At 38.1% G+C, this 16,309-nt stretch overlaps 1 protein-coding gene and 1 long non-coding RNA gene across 2 annotated transcripts in view; one reads left to right on the plus strand and one right to left on the minus strand.

The window, feature by feature from the left end:
- The window catches only part of TDRD15 (tudor domain containing 15), a 443,928-nt gene that overhangs the window by 94,461 nt on the left and 333,158 nt on the right, over window positions 1–16,309 (minus strand). The gene's annotated exons all lie outside the window — the stretch shown is intronic.
- LOC140685764 (uncharacterized) overlaps window positions 7,926–16,309 on the plus strand; it is a 57,966-nt gene continuing 49,582 nt past the window's right edge. The window contains exons 1-2 of the long non-coding RNA XR_012059171.1: window positions 7,926–8,125; window positions 11,338–11,471. This is a non-coding gene — a long non-coding RNA (uncharacterized lncRNA). The remainder of the gene's footprint in view (window positions 8,126–11,337; window positions 11,472–16,309) is intronic.

Here is a 16,309-nt window from a genome sequence, read left to right on the forward strand (position 1 = left end):
ATCAGATCTAATTCATCTTTTCCTTTGAAAATACATGCGTTCTTAACATTCAGGAATTAATGTCCTGAACACTTCATCCAATTCTCAAATTCACAAATCCCATTTGTACCACTCAGAGTCCAGTCAGGAAAACAAAAACTACCCTATGTACTTCAACAGAGGGAATTTAACAGAGGGGATTTAATATGAGGAAAGAAGAGCCATCACTGAGGTAACCAAGAGATCAGCAGGGAGACCACTCCCAAAGCTGGAGGGACAAGAGAGAAGTAAGCAGAACTTAAGAGCCCAGAGGAGAGCCTCAAAGAGTTGGTCAGATCTTGAAAAGGAGACACTTCCTGGCACGTGAACACATTTAGGATCACACAGGATCCCAATGGAGTTTGCGTGCAGGCCTCTGAGGAGGGAGGAGGTGGCCCTGCCAGGTCCTGCTGCTCTGGTCCTTCTATTGGGGCGTGATGAGGCTTCTTCCAGGAGTGCTGCAAGATGCTGGGCCTACGGCTGCAGCTGGGCTAACCTGCACTGCCTGAAGAGCTGCTGCTGCGGGGGTCATGCTGATAGAGCCATGAGCACACAGGAAAAAGAAAATGCCTTCTCCCCTCCTTCTCCCTTCCACTCTGCCCCCGCAGCCTCCTGTCGGCCAGACCTAACAGGAAGCAGCTGGAGAGAGTCTGGGAAATGTAGTTCACAACGTTCCAGCCCCAGCATCACATCCCAGAACAGAGTATAAGGGGGTAGATGAGCAATTGTGACACTATAGATGAAGAACTGGCACAGCAGAAAATGCAGTGAAGAATGACTGAAGCACCAAAGCGATCCCACAGTGACAGTATTAACACAAAACGAAAGCCATTTCTGAAAATATTAGGTTATTCCTCCATAAAAACAAACTTCTACTTTTCTGGTCAAAAATTGCCAATAATTTAAACATTTACTAATGTTATTCTTCTCTTTCTTTTTTTCAAAATTAATGCATGGTCATTGTAGGAAGATTAATAATGGAAAATAAAAGCTACCTTCAATTTTATTATTTATATTTCTGACATAAATACTGTCAAAAAGTCCATATCTTTAATAAACATAGATAAAATTTATTACAACCCACCAAGCACCATTTTAAGTGCTTTGCATATAGCATATCTTTTAATCCTCAAAACAACTCTATGAGTTAGATATGAATATTATCCACATTTTGCAGATGACAAAACTGAAGCCCAGATAGGTTGAGACCATCCAAGATCATAAAGCTAGTAAGGAGTGGAACTGAGATTCAGATCTAGGCAATCAATCTCTAGAAATTGTATGCTTAACCATTACCCTGTATTACTCCTTTCCCTATATTGTCTTGGGTGATTTAAATTCCCCTTTTGCCACCACATATAATAAATATTTCTTTTACTTAGTAACATACAAGGTGGAAGTATCATTATCCTTATTTCCTTAGGCTTAAATCTTAGACATGAAATTATAAAGTCAAAGGATTTGCCATATTTCAAAATTTGGAAAAATATCTAGTTATTCTTGAAGGTTATAATTAGTTTTAATCTCAAAAGTATATTGTGAGAGTTCTGTTGCCAAGTCTTATCAAAACAATAATTTAGCTTTTTCACTCTTTGGTAGTTTATGTTTCTCTATTGTATGTCCATTATGCATTTCACAAATACCCTAAATTTGTCCTCATGGGTCTCATACTTTTTCTCATTAACTCCTGGGCAACTCCTTCAAGTTGATCTTCTAATTCATTGATTTGTTTTTCTACAGAATCAGTGCTGCCATTCACAGGTTTCTTTCCAGTTTTAAATTCAGCAGCCATATTTTCAACTTCCAATTAATCATTCCTAACCTCCGATTGTTTCATAATTATAAGTTCATTTCCAACCAAAAGTCAGCAGAAGGAAGGAAATAATGAAGATCATGGAGGAAAGATAAATTCATTTCCTAAGAGGTACAAAAACATTTCACATCAGGTTTAGAATACGAATTAGACATTTTCTCAGAATTTTTTTCCTGTCTCTTATTAGGAATTATTTACAAGGATGTATGTGCTCATACTTTCTTATTATGAACTGAAAAATTATTATGTATGTCTGGTAATTTTCTAGTTACTTCTTCCCATGGACTAAGAAACAAATGTGTCCAGTTATGATGGGTCTGTTTGAAATCATGGGTGCTTCTATTCAAGGATTTCCAGCAAAGATAAATGGAAAAGAAAGAATTTTTAATTTAGTATAGCTTTTCTTTGCCCTATTACAATTCTATAGCCTTTAGAAATAACAAGACCCCTCAATCATCGGCCAGCAAATACTTCACAAAAGAACCAAGAACAGTCTTTTGCACCGTGAAAGAATAAGAAATGTATATTTTGGTCTCTGCCCCTGGTCCCTAACAGAGAGTTCCTTTAGGAACTTACAGGGTTTTAACCCCTGTAAACAGGGGTGTTAGGAGAATCTTTTGTTCCAACATTTAATCTTTGGCCCCAGTTCCTAACACAGAGTTCCTAAATCTTTGGAATTTCCTGGGTGACAGCGCTGTCTTTTGCTCTAATGAGGTGACTCTTGGTGAGCTTCTGGATAAGGGTTGGATCACCAGAAAGACCAAGCTATAATTAGAAGTCTGCAATTTTCAGCCCCATCTCCCATTCTCCAGAGAAGGGAAAGGGGCTGGAAAAGAGGTTAATAATCAATCATGCTTACATGATGAAGACTCCATAAAAATCCTAATAGTATGGGGTTCAGGGAGCTTCTGGGTTGGTGATCACATGTACATGCCAAGAGGTTTGCACACCCTGACTCCAGGGGGACAGAAGGGCCTGCTCTTGGGACCCTGTCAGACCTTGCTCTTTATATCTTCATCTGGCTATCATTTGTATCCTTTATCATAGCCTATTATATTATATTATATTATATTATATTATATTATATTACATTATATTATATTATGGGTAGCCTTGTGAGGTGAAGGGGATAAAAATGAAAATGCCATTCTAAAGTATGCTGATGAGACTGAGATTAAAAGCCATGTGATGTCCATCAGAGAAGTCAAACTTAATTGTCAGGAAGCAGTAGAGAATACTGTTTTCAAAACACCAAGAAAAGTTTAAGTCATCTTGGCTCTTTGCAAGTGCTAAGTGAAGTCTGTATCTATCTTGGGTATTCTTGGATATTCTTGCTCAAGGAAACAGACATGTGCAACAGGTCTCCACTGGTAATTTTCCAAGGCAAGTTCACTTGTTTAAACATGGAATTATCAATGTGTCCTAAAAGTTCCTACTTAGATCCTTCATGTCCTCCCCTTGCCACTGAAGAATGGCTTTACCAGTCATTACTAGTAGCTGCAACAAGTCAATGTGTGATTATTTAGAAAGTATCATAAAACAAATTCCCTTAAAAGAAGGAAGGCAATGAAAAAAAGAGGAAGAATCTTTGAGGATTTAGGTTAAGGGGTCATCATGATGATATCCTGTAAGTTAAATAAAAGAATCCTTTCTTATCTCACAAACTAGTCCATCTTCTCAACAAACACAAGACACATTTGTCACTAGAACTGTAGCACAAATTAAATAATAATAATGAGCTTCATAACTGTTGGAGATCTGCCCAACACTAAAGATGCAAAAGATGGAAGAGAACTGTGATAATGAATAAGAACATAAGGATAAAGGATAAACTTCAGCAAACAAAAAGCTTAAACTGGGAAAGTCACCTCATGCTGTCAATATTAAAAATGGGCCCATCATGGAGTCTGCCAATGTGCAAATACAGTTGTTCATCAAACCTGCCAAGTCAAATAAGAGCTAAAATGATGGTCAGATGATGGGTACAAATCCATCCCCATCACCCACCTGGATGTCTATGAAAAGTGACTTGAAAGAATGTCTAATTCACATATGCCAATAAAAGATTACTAACAGGGCTGATGCAAATTAAAGTGCATTCTCAACTTGAAGACCAGACAGGAAGTATCCTTTTTTTCTATTCTTCAGTTTAGATCTCAGCACAACTTTTACAATCCTCTGAGGGCAGTGATCCAAGCAGTTGCATTACCACGTTTATGAGACTTAGCCCATTCTCTGAACAGATCTGGCTCTGAATGTGCCCTCAGGTACATTAAAGTTAACACTCAGAGTGGTGAGAGATGGGAAAAGGAGCAACAAATGGGCAAGACAGGGTTTTGCTGGATTAATGTGACTATGTTAGAGTCAGGAACAAAATCATATAAACTTAGAATGTAAACTCTATCTACCCGTCTTCTGTCATGGAAATCCATCCAGTATTGGGCCAGTTGGAAAGCATATCATATATTAAGTTGAATTTCAGCGTGGGTCATGACTTCTCAAATTGGGATCATATTGGTCACCTCCTTTGAAAGTAATCAGTTGGTTGGCTGGGTTTACACGGAGGAATCCAGGGTACGTAAGCCCCCTTAGCTAGTATTCTAAGTCAAAATGTTACTTTGGATCTAAACACGACATTTCAATCAGTCAGAAGCAATTATTATCCATTTACCCAAGACCTTGTGGTCAAAGAAATATAAGGAAGCTCTTGGGGGGATCACAATCTAATTGATAAAATAAGAAAATAATAACTTTTAGAAAAAACAGCAAAAGCAGGCCATTATAATTCAGTTATTAGCTATGTGTTAGAGACTGCACATCGTCTCAGAGTTTAGGAAAGGTGATTGCAGCATTAGGCTAGCACAACCAGAGAAACCTGAATTGCAGTGGTAAGATCTGAATGAAGCCTTGATCAATAGGACTTGATTAAGTAGAAGGAGAGAATATTTTAGGCAAAAGAAATAACACTAGCAGAGGCAAGGTGAGAAGAAGAGGGAGAATCATTCATTTTTTTAAATTTTTTTACTTTACACTGAATAAGCACTTCCTTGCCTCTTGACTTTTCTGCATTGTTTTAACAACTATCTGAGAACTAGTTAAATGATGAATGGCCCCAGAAAAAAAAAGGTGGAGCATATAAATGAGTGATAGAATATTTAAAAAAAGAGAAAATCATCAGGAGGCGTAACCATAAAAGGAAAATTAAATTGCTGGGACTACATAATGGATTCAAATTTTCAATCACAAACTGATATATGCAAAATTGTAACTTATTTTTCTATAGTCAAATATAATTTCTATCATTACGCTCCCATTTCTGCTCAGTAGCAGAAAACTGATATCAAGTTGCTTTCAGGTAAATTTCTTCCCATTCAGGCACTTCTCAGTCAATTCAGGTTTATAATGTAGCCGTATTCAGATTTTTAAAATCACTCTCAGATTTTATTCTCTCTCTCCCTTTCCCCGTATTGACTCAGATCTCTAGGAAACTTAAACAACTGCCATTACAAAAGTAATAATGGAGGGGGGAAAGAAAAGAGGAGTTCTATTCCATAGTTTCTTTATGGTTACATCATAGGCTGACCTTCTGTGAGATTTACGTGGTCTTATGTGGTCACACTGACGCCCACTGAGGTGACCAGTCATCCAGCCAAGGGTTTGGCTTGATGGTCTCTGTTCCTGTTACTTTACAGGTGTCCTAGGTCCTGCCTAGGATAATTTGTAGACCCTGTATGGTTATTTGGACTCTTCCTTGTTCATATTCTCAGGTTTTCCATGCTGTTTCAGTCCTCCCTCAGCCCTTCTACACTTTTCCCATGGGCATTGGGAGGGGCAGCCTCTCTGCCGGCCCATCCTGAAGCCCAAGAAGGCTTTGAGTTGCCAAAATACACACACTTTGCTCCTAACAAACCACTGAGCATCTCTTTTCTAGAATTTCTGCATTACATCCAAGAGACACATCAGCTATCACTTGCCTATCACCAGAAGTCTGGGCTGGATAGGCACAGCTCTGCTACACACTGATCCTGCTCGTATTTGTCCACCCCATCCTCTTGCCCAAAATCCCCAGGGCAGGTACAAACTATGCCAGAGAGCCAATAAATGCCCTCTCCCCTTCTTTACTCCTTTCTGTGATTGGAAGACTTTTGATTGACTTTATTCCAGAAGCTGGGTAGGAGAAGGAATTCAGACCTACCATATCTACACTCATTTTCAATTTTTGTTGCTTTATATCTAGGAATACCTCACGAAATTAAACACAAGGAATATGACATATTTATTATTTCTTCTTGGGATAGTTCAAAATTGAAAGTGTTATCAGCTCCTAAAATGAATGGTGAGAAAAGTATAACACACATGAAGATTATAACTCACCAGTCAGTCTACCATATGTAGGACTTTAAATATCAAAAAGCAAAATAATAAATTGAAATGTAATGGTAACTTAAGACTCAGACAAGCTTTGAATATGATTTCTATTACTTTGGGAAAGGAATTCCATTCATTTGCTTACTCATTCACACTCATTCATTTATTCATTTAAAAATATTCATCAAACACCTGTGAGCGGCAAAGGTCCTGGATACACCAGCAGGCAAGCTTCTTGCTCTTGTTAAATGAACATTTAATGGAGAAAAAGTAAACAAATAATTCCTAACAGAGGTTCCATGAGGAATTAGGGCATTGGGATTTAAAACTCCGGATGTGGGGGATATTTTAGATTCGTGGTTAGAATAAGATTTTTTTCTCTTTAGCGTCTAATGAAGTCTGGACTTTTCGACCAAATAATGCTTGAGAAAGCTGTCTGTTTACTGCCTTACTGAGCTAGAAATACAGCTAACGAGAGTAGGCCCCACTGGCCTTCCTCCTCCTGAAATGGAACTCGGAAATGCTTGAAAACAAGGAGTGTTCCAGACTTGTTGTCGTGTGCTTTTGTGAGACTTTAATTGCTTTTGAATGCATATGAATGTCAATTCAAACCAGGCTAAATATGTCTTCTTGGAGACACAGCATTTTGTCTTTCTTTCAACTTCTTTTGTTTACTTGAATCAGCTTTGTAGTTTAACAGATGTTTTTGGAGGAAATGGAGACATAAGCTTTTATAATGCTGAAAATTAAATGAGAAACAATACTCTTCACCTTCCCCCAAAACGCGCAACCCTGCAAAACTGGCAACCCACCTGCACGGCAGGGAATTTTCACTTTTAGAGGGTACACCTTACTAAAATGAAAGACATTTTTTTGTGTATCTGGAGTTCATTACATATTGTTCACTTCTTTGGGGAGATACATAATTGAATGTGTAAGTGATTATCCCTTTAGCCTTGGGGAAGGATAGTGTTTCCTAGATTCATAAAATTTTCTCCCTTTAATTAAAAATAAAATTACCATAGGAATAGGAATGCCTAGATTTTCTGGGCCAACCCTGCCTTCTGTTCTACCACATAAGCAAACTCCTTTCCCAAACTCAACAAACCTGCACACACACTCTCTCCATGCTTCTGCCGCCTTTTCTTATATGATGCTGCTCCCTTTAATTGTGGTGCCTTCTTCTTACCCAGATCCAACAATGAACATTTCTTGTGTGCTTCCCCCTCACTTGTGCCCTTGCTTCTCCAACACGATTCTAAGGTCCTCAGTGGAAGGTAACAGAATACAAATAGCACTAGCTTTGGAATCAAACAAACCTGTCCTAATTTTAACTCTGTAACTTTCTACATATGTGATCTTGGACCAGTCAATTAACCTCCCCTAACCTCAGTATTCAATTCTGTTAAATTTCCTTCTATCTCTCAGAAAGGCTCTGCTTGTAAGTTTCATTTTTGGACAGATCTGTTGTCTTTCGTGTGATTGCTGCAGGAGCTCTAGGCTCTACATGCTCACCACTTCAAGTATATCAGACAGGACAGAATGTCCTACCGAACAACAAAGATTCAAAGTAACTCATAATGTTTATGTCACATTTCCAGAGCTGAACATATTACATGAGCCAGAGGAACACTATGTGTTGATTTGTTCCTTCGTGTTCTCCACAGTTAGATCTGGGCGTTCTGTGAATTCCATCAGAAGCACATGTACTGAGCACAGAGGAAAGAGTGGTCTGTTGTGGACATTTTTTCAAACAATTGGATACAAAAATTAGTGCATAAAGAAGTCAATTTGGTGAGTTGCAACCAAAAAGGCTTTTTGTTTTTGTTTTTATTTTTAGTAGATGGAACAGAAGGGGGCCGCACAGAAGAGAAAAATATGAAGAGAAGAGAAGAAAAACATCGGAGGATACCACAAGTGATAAAAGTAAGTATCACTTTATAAAAATTTTATTTCATATTGAACAGTGTCTACTAGGTTGCAAGGTTAAATACATTCTTATGGTAAGGAATATTCAAAGAATATGAAAATCAGTGTCCTAGTGGAAAATTCAAATATGATTATCAAAGGAGATATGGATGCTAAACAAGCAAAAATCTATGAAAATTTACTACATCAAGGAAGATTATAATTGTGGGTACTCAACTGATATTTACTGAATATCTTTAGGATATATTTTGATTGATAAGCCTCTTGTCACTGAACAGAGTTTAATCATATCCCCTAGAAGGAGAGATTTACACCTCCATAGGGTAGAATTTCTGAAGGCGTTGTCAAGATACTCGAGTTAATGTTTAACTGATTCAGGTTCTTGAATGCCCTGGGCTGAGACTGGCATAAGGAGATATTCCAAAACCAAAACCAGGTGACTCTGGCAAATGTGGAGACAGGTAGGAGTGGGGAGATTTATTGAATAAGCACCACCTGAGTTAACACCATCTCTCTCCCCAGGTTATACACTCTCCTGCCTCTAGTAATCCACTGTTAGCATGAACCCAAGCCAGGCACTGCCCTCAGGTTTTACATGCTCCAACTATTTTCATAATAGAGGTCTATAAAATAAAAAATAACTCAAAAGCAGCAAAATTTACTCTGATGGAAGAGGTAAGAAAGATGAGGGAAGAGACGGAGGTAGGGAGGAAGGAAGAAAGATGGAAAGAATGAAGTATTTGGTAAGTTTTTCCAGATCATACACACCTAGAATAAGAAAATGACTTTTGGAATAAATTAATATGACAACATTAAGGACATAGCTGGAATTTTCACATTACATGAAGACCCACAAACACAGCCCAAATGAAAAAGCATAAAAGCCAACATTAGCCACAATAGCTTTGTAAAATGTAGTAAAAATGTAGCTATAGAGAAGAATAAACTCAATCACAGCATACATTTTAATTCTGGAGTCATTAGTAAATATTGGGTATCTTTGCATGTGTGTGTGTGTGTGTGTGTGTGTGTGTGTGTGTAAAGAGTGCCAAAAATAACTGAATCTCAAGCATACTGCAGAAGACGAGTTGCACCATGTAACTAGGTTATGAATGATCTCTCCTCGCTCACCCCCTCCTCTCAGCAGAGAATACAGTGATAGGAATCCTGGTACAATGAATTGCTTTGTGGATAAACTGGGGCAGAATTTCAGCCCACCTGAATTCTTTAACCAACTTTATCTACATCACAATCCCTTTCATTCATACAATATTTAATGAATTTTACTTAATTTGATCATATAAAGTCATAGACTATCAGACCTGGAAAGCATCCTAGAAAACACCCTATTAAGTCCATGTATTTTATAAATAAGAAAACTAAGGCCCCGAGCAGTTCAGTAAAATCGGTCAATATCAAAGCAATTAACGTTAGAGCCAGAAGCAGCATTTGGGGTGACACAATGGCTAACGTGTGTCTGCTACTCCTTCTCTGCTGAAAAGGGTAGTGCAGGCGGCGATATTCATGGGGTGATATGATTTCCTCGAGGGGAGGATGCTGAAATATGACTTGAGATTGGTCCAGTGGACAGTATGGTCCAGCAGCATCCGCAGCAACAATAATCGAAAGGAACAAATAGCCCACAAAGCAATTGTCAGGAAGAAAACTTTGAACAAGTTTTGATCAACGTATTGAATCTCACAACCACTGACCAGACAATTATGAGCGTATCTTTTGTTAGGACTGAACAACTATTAATCACTGATTCAGGAGTTTGTCCTCTAGTGAGGAGAGAAAGAAACCTGGTCCCTCACCAGGCACCAAAATGACTTTCTTTGCCTCTTAATTGCATTTGAGTTTTGAGGCTTGATAAAGAAAACGATAGTCCTCAAAAATGTTAAATTATAAATAAAGCCATGGAAGTTGCACTCCTCATTCAATTTACAGAAAATTGCATCCATATGATGTGTTTATTTTTCATCATGAAACATATACCAGAAAGCTACCTTGTCTGATTAATGATTTCAAGATTTATGATCTTAAAATCTTGAGTATCTGGTCTGATGTCCTAAGTAAGGCATATGTAGTAATCAGCAAAGGTACAAACTTTCAGTTAGGAGATAAATGTAAGTCCTGGGATATACTGTAACGCGTAATGACTACAGTTAACAATACTGTACTGTATATGCAAAAGTTGCTAAGAGACCTTAAAAGTTCTCATCAGAAGAAAAGTAAATTTGTAACTATATGTGGTGATGTATGGTAACTAACTTTATCATTGTAATAATTTTGCAGTATATACACATATCAAATCATTGTGTTGTACACATAAAACTAACATTACGTTACATGTCAATTAGATCTTAAGAAAAGCAAAAAGAGGCATAACTCAATATTACTGAAACTCGTCTTTGCCCTTCCAGGGAGATGGGAGATACAAGTTAGAGCTAGAGAGAGAAACAGATATATACCAACACCAGGCAAGTTCCACAAATTTTATAAAAGTGACCCCACCAATGAAAATGGCAGAGGGTAATCAGAAAGCTTACTATACAGCAGCCAGATTAATTTGTTAAGAAGGATTCATTGTTCTGTGGAAAAGGAAGCAGGCATCAAAAATTCAAAGAATTGTCACTGAAAGTATTCTTTTTCTTCCAATTTTTTCTTCTTTTCAAGTTGGAAACCCAATAGTATTAAATATTTAAGGATGACATTTCTCCTAGACATTCAAGCAACCACATTTCATGAACACAATGAAAAAGAATAATTCTTAGAAATATAAATAGATGGTCATTTTTTTTTTGGTCTCTGTTGGTGGTGTTAAAATTATTCAAGACACAATAACTTTTCGCTGAATGTCTCTCTTCACATCTGGGAAGTCTTTCAAACGCTAAACGCACATCTAAACGCTCCCCTGGAGCAGCATGGCACGCTTCCTCTGAAAAAGCCCGTCAGCATTATCCTATCTTCTTGCTTCAGTGAGGCCCTGTGAAAGAGACCTCAAAGAACTCACAAGGATACGGCCCTTTTTCATTGGTTGTTTATGGTTTCAAACTCTAGGCATAACCCAAACCCAGAGACGTATTTGCTTCAATTTTTGTTTGAGGACAGAGTCAAACATTCCAGTGGCCCTATTAGAAATCACGTGCCTTTTGTCCCTGAGTCTGCATGCTGTTTAAACTAACATGACATGCATGGACTCTCCACAGGTATCCACCCCTCCTTCAGAGTGTACTAGTTTCTACTATGTTGAAGTTCCAGTCTGGACATTTTGCAGGCAACATATAGATATAACGCATGACCTTGGCCCTCCTGTTGCTTAGAGCATAGCTCAACATTCAAGGTAAGTATATTTGAATGTATACTGTATATTGATATGTATATTGATATGGAAGAGCTCATCCTTCTAGTATCTACTGGGCACTGTAAGAAATTAGTGTTATAAACATTCAAAATAAGGAAATCCAGATACAAAAAGGAGGTAGTGGGGGCAAGAAGACGAGGAGTTTTAAGCTGTATCATTAAAGTTAGAAATGCTGTCTCTCTCCTCTGGATACTTTATGAGACTTACTGAATGTGCCTGCTTATAGTACCTGGATTCTTTATGGCATTTACTGAATATACCTGCTTATAGACTGTAAGCACCCAGATCTACATCTCCCTTCCCTTAACATACGTATGTGTGTGTATATGTGTGTATATATATATATATATACACACACACACACACACCCTCAGGCTTATATTAAAGGTTTATATTGAAAATAATGTTAATCATGCTTATAAATCCTAAATCAAATAAATTATAAAGTCCCAGCATTCAGCTGTGTTTCATTGCTATTTCAGACCTTATCAGCCCCTGAACATTTGGACAACCCGATTTCGATAGGATTATGTGATTTTCACATACTGAGCTCTAAACAAATACTGTTCACTACAACAAATATTTATTATTGAGCTCCTACATATGTGAGATACAACAATATATAAAACATTTCCCCTTACTAAGAGACCTTACTCAAGGAGAAAACGGAGAACTCCACTGTGGTGCCCTACGATAGAAGTACGAAGGCAGTGTTAGGAGAGCACAGAGGAGGGTCACTAAGTCCATGTCACGAGAGGAATAAAGCTGGATGGATAAGACAGCAGGAAGGATGGGGGACCTCTGAGGGAAAGAACAGCATTAGCAAAGCCACCGTGTTCCCTAAACGAATAAGTAAACTAATGTGTGAGTGATGCATGAATGAATGAACAGAACTCTGAAGGGGAAGGATAATCCATACGGGGAACATACCATGAGAACAGATATTACAGAGACAAATTCAATGAGGGCAGAAGCCTTGGCTTGAGAAGCTTTGGGAGAAAATGCAGAGGACTTTATTGAGGCAAACGGGGTAGAGTTCTGACTCTCTGACTAGAAGCCTGTTTCTGAAATAGGGCTGATTCTTCCTTCTTATTCTTAACCTATCTGGCCACTGTAGTTTCAGGGCTGGGGAGTCCGGGACTGACCAAGCCCTACTCTGTCAAGGCCAGGTCCATTAACCTACAGGGTGTTTAGAGCTGTGGCTAAACAATGAGAAAATATATAATGGTCCTCGACCACAGCAATGTCATCAGCATAGGTTTGAACGCAAACAAATGCACACACATGGGTACCTTTCTTTCCCACACACACACATATTTGCTTGTCTTAGGGCGGCTGTGGACTAAGGGAGTGAACTTCAGAGCAGAGGGTACTCATGCCAGAAGATCTAGAGAATTTGGCCTCTTTTCCTCACATTTTCTATGAGGCCAAGAGTGTAGAGACTTAGATCAGGGACATCCAAGTGGACCCTAAATCCCATCTAGCTAGGGTATCATAATAATTACACCTCTAGGGATAATGTGGGTAGCAGTTTGCCATGGAAACTACAATGCAGTTGATTGTACATCACTGCACAGTGGCCAGAGTAGAGAATTCAGAGTCTGACTACGAGGGTTTGGATCCTCATTCAGCCTCTTATCAGCTAGGATTTTGGAGCATGTTGCCTAACCAATTTGAGCTACTCTTTACTCATCTGATGAAGGTCACCAATTGCCTCTTGAATGATGAATTCAAGACTCTGTGCTCTCTCCCAGTGGTTGTTCCCTGAATGCTTCCTCTCCCCTCTCTAGCTTCTCTTGAATCACACTGGGCTTGTTGCCTGGTTTTCTCCCCCCACCACTCTTTCTTTCCCTTGCTCTATTTTTTTCTGTCCACTCTTTATGTGTTTGTATAACCTGGGGCTGTAACCTTCCTATCTCTTCCGTCTCCCTGGGGGACTTCATTGTCTTTGATGACTCTACTCCACTTATGAGAAAGTGTTTCCGACACCTTTTGCCTCTGTATACTCCAGACTCGTATATCTGACTGCCTACAGGACATCATCATAATCATAACTGACATAAAGCAGAGCAGAGCTGATCTTTAGTTCCACTCTTCTTCTAGGTGTCATCGGAGCAAGTAAGCAATTAGGAGCAAAAGCTAGTTCAGTGATGCTGGGTTCACATGTCACATCTGGTAAATACAGCGGATTGAAAGAAAAGGAATCATGAAACAAACAAACAAACAAACAAAAAATCCAACAGAGGAGATAAGAAAATCCAAGCATAATAACTGTGATGGAGGAAGCACTTCAGAGTATGTTTAAATCCATGAAACCCCACCATATTTAAAAGTTGCCTGGTCATCTCTGAAAAATGCACCGGAACCTAGTAAAAACTGGCAAATTAAGGAAAGAACCATATATTTCACCTATTTTTTCCCAAAAGGAATTTACCTCAAAGTAAACAAGTGCTTAATGAAGTAAACTTTCTATCTCTCTAGGAAATATTCTAGTTATTGAATAAAGAAAGATGAAAGACTTAGAACATCACTAAATCACATATATGGTACCATAACAAAACAACGGGTTAACGTGTTGATTATCAATGGTTGCTAACATCACAAAAATAAAGAGAAGTAGGTATGGTAAAACCCCTAATGAAAACAAACAATTCTACTTCTGAAGTACTCTTGCTTAAAGATCAGAATTTGAATCTGGTCAACTCTCTAATTTCAATTCATAGGTAATAAAAAGAACAGAGGAAATGCAAGCAACAATTTCTGTGGTAAATATGACAGGAAAATATAATCTGGTTTCTTCAACAAATGAATAGCAAAGGGAGAAAAAGATATCAAACGGAAATTTTAAAATGGATCTAAGGGTTATATCAACCAAAGTCAACGTATGTTCTTTATTTAGAATCTGATCACATAAACTAAAAATGATAGAAGCTAGCTAGCTAGATGATGATGCTGGTGATGATGACAGAGCAAGATTTGAGAAAATTTCAGTACGTGCTATCTGGAAATTTCCTAATATTAAGAAATTATTAGTAATTTTATATGCATGAAAATTGTATTGAGGTTTTTAAAAAGTATTTATTGTCTTTTACAAAGTCATACTCAAGTATTTACAAATGAAATGATGCGATGTCTGAGATTTATTTCAAAAGAATCAGGGATGAGGGGGGAATGAATGAGGCACAGATGAATGGTTAACTGTTGACACTAGCAATGGATATACAGAGTTTTATTAAACTATTCTCCCTGCTTTTTTGTATATGTTTGCAATTTTCCGTAATGAGATTTTTAAAAAGTATTTGGAATAGTTCGATTGAGTAAAGGTTCAGACGCATCTGGAGGCTTGTTATAAAATCACTCTTAGGTTAGGAATCAGTTCTAGGGTGTGAGCATCTCTGACATTAACGATGGCTACAGGTTAAGTGGGGAACATAGGTACAGAGTATTATATGGGTCTTATGGTGCACTATGAGCCATTAAAGAGAAAGGAGAAATACTGCCAAAGAGTAACTGAGAAGTCTCCGATCCCCTCAAGTCAATTACACTTTATTAAACATTCTTGCCTCATTAGAATCACCTCAGGTACTGATTAAAAATACAAATTCTAGAATCCAATCAAGATCCAATGGGGAAGGAGCTGGAAAGCTATAGGTGTAACTAGCTCTCCAAGTGTTCACCATCGCAATGTAGGAATCAAAGTGGTTAATTTCAAGGTCCAATACGATATTCAATTGGTAATGACTTGTAAGCAGTTGGAAGTTGGAGGCAGTTGGACTAACATTTGATGAACAAAGAGGAATACAGGTTTGGGAATCATTTTCATAGATTTTCAAAAATAATTCAGTAAAGGCACTCTCCAAAGGCGGTGGGGTGTGGTGTGTGTGTGTGGTGGGGGTGGGATGCGTGTAATGACAGAACCTCCAGTAGTTAAAGGCACTCCTGACAATTTTGGGTGCCAATCACTCATCTCTTGCCCATCACATCCCACCTGAGAACACAGACAAGCAGGTCTAAAGCATCAGTTGTTTTGATGGCTATGAATGAAAGAATGCAATTTGGACCTGATGTCCAAATGGAGGTTCCTACTCTTTCTCTAGTGGGATTGAAGTTAATACACTTCAGGTAAAGAACACCTGATAATTGTGCCTGCTCATCTGACCCTTCAAGAAGTTGCCTGGCCTAATGCTTTTACCATTGAGGAGGTATGGGTTAAAGCACTGGCCCTTCTAATTGATCAGGGAGTTAGGTATCCAGAGACAGAAACAGAGAATCAGTCCTGTTTCTATAGTTTTTCTGGCATCATGTGCCCACTTGATGACAGAATGGCACTATGAATGTCAGGTTCTGCTCTAGGAAAGAATTAGTAAGTTATAGAAAGAGAACACAAATGTGCCTTCCAACACACATCACTCTACCCACAGGTCATGGCAGGATTGAAAAAGTAACATTATTTGCTACTGGAACTATTTGCATACGTCTCTCTATCCTTCATCGATGTTTATTCAGTTTCTATAAAATGACATTAACAAATTCTTAGCATAATAAAGAACAGAAATGAATTTTTCAGGTTTATTCTGGTTACTTTCTAAGAGTAAGGAAAGCTACACAAAGGTGATAATTTTATTGAAAAAGAGCATCCATTAACGCTTTTGTTTTCCATTTCTTGCTGATTGAGATAATATATGTTATGTGCTCCAAGATGGCCTGACAAATAAGCTGCTGATAAACAGCTTTGTTTGTTGTTGTTGTTGTTGAATCAAACTTGTTAAGGGATACAGCATTTGTGATAGAGTGTTATAGGTAAATTCATTTACTTC

Source organism: Vicugna pacos, chromosome 15 (genome assembly GCF_048564905.1).
Source record: "Vicugna pacos chromosome 15, VicPac4, whole genome shotgun sequence".
Classification (NCBI taxonomy): Eukaryota; Metazoa; Chordata; class Mammalia; order Artiodactyla; family Camelidae; genus Vicugna; species Vicugna pacos.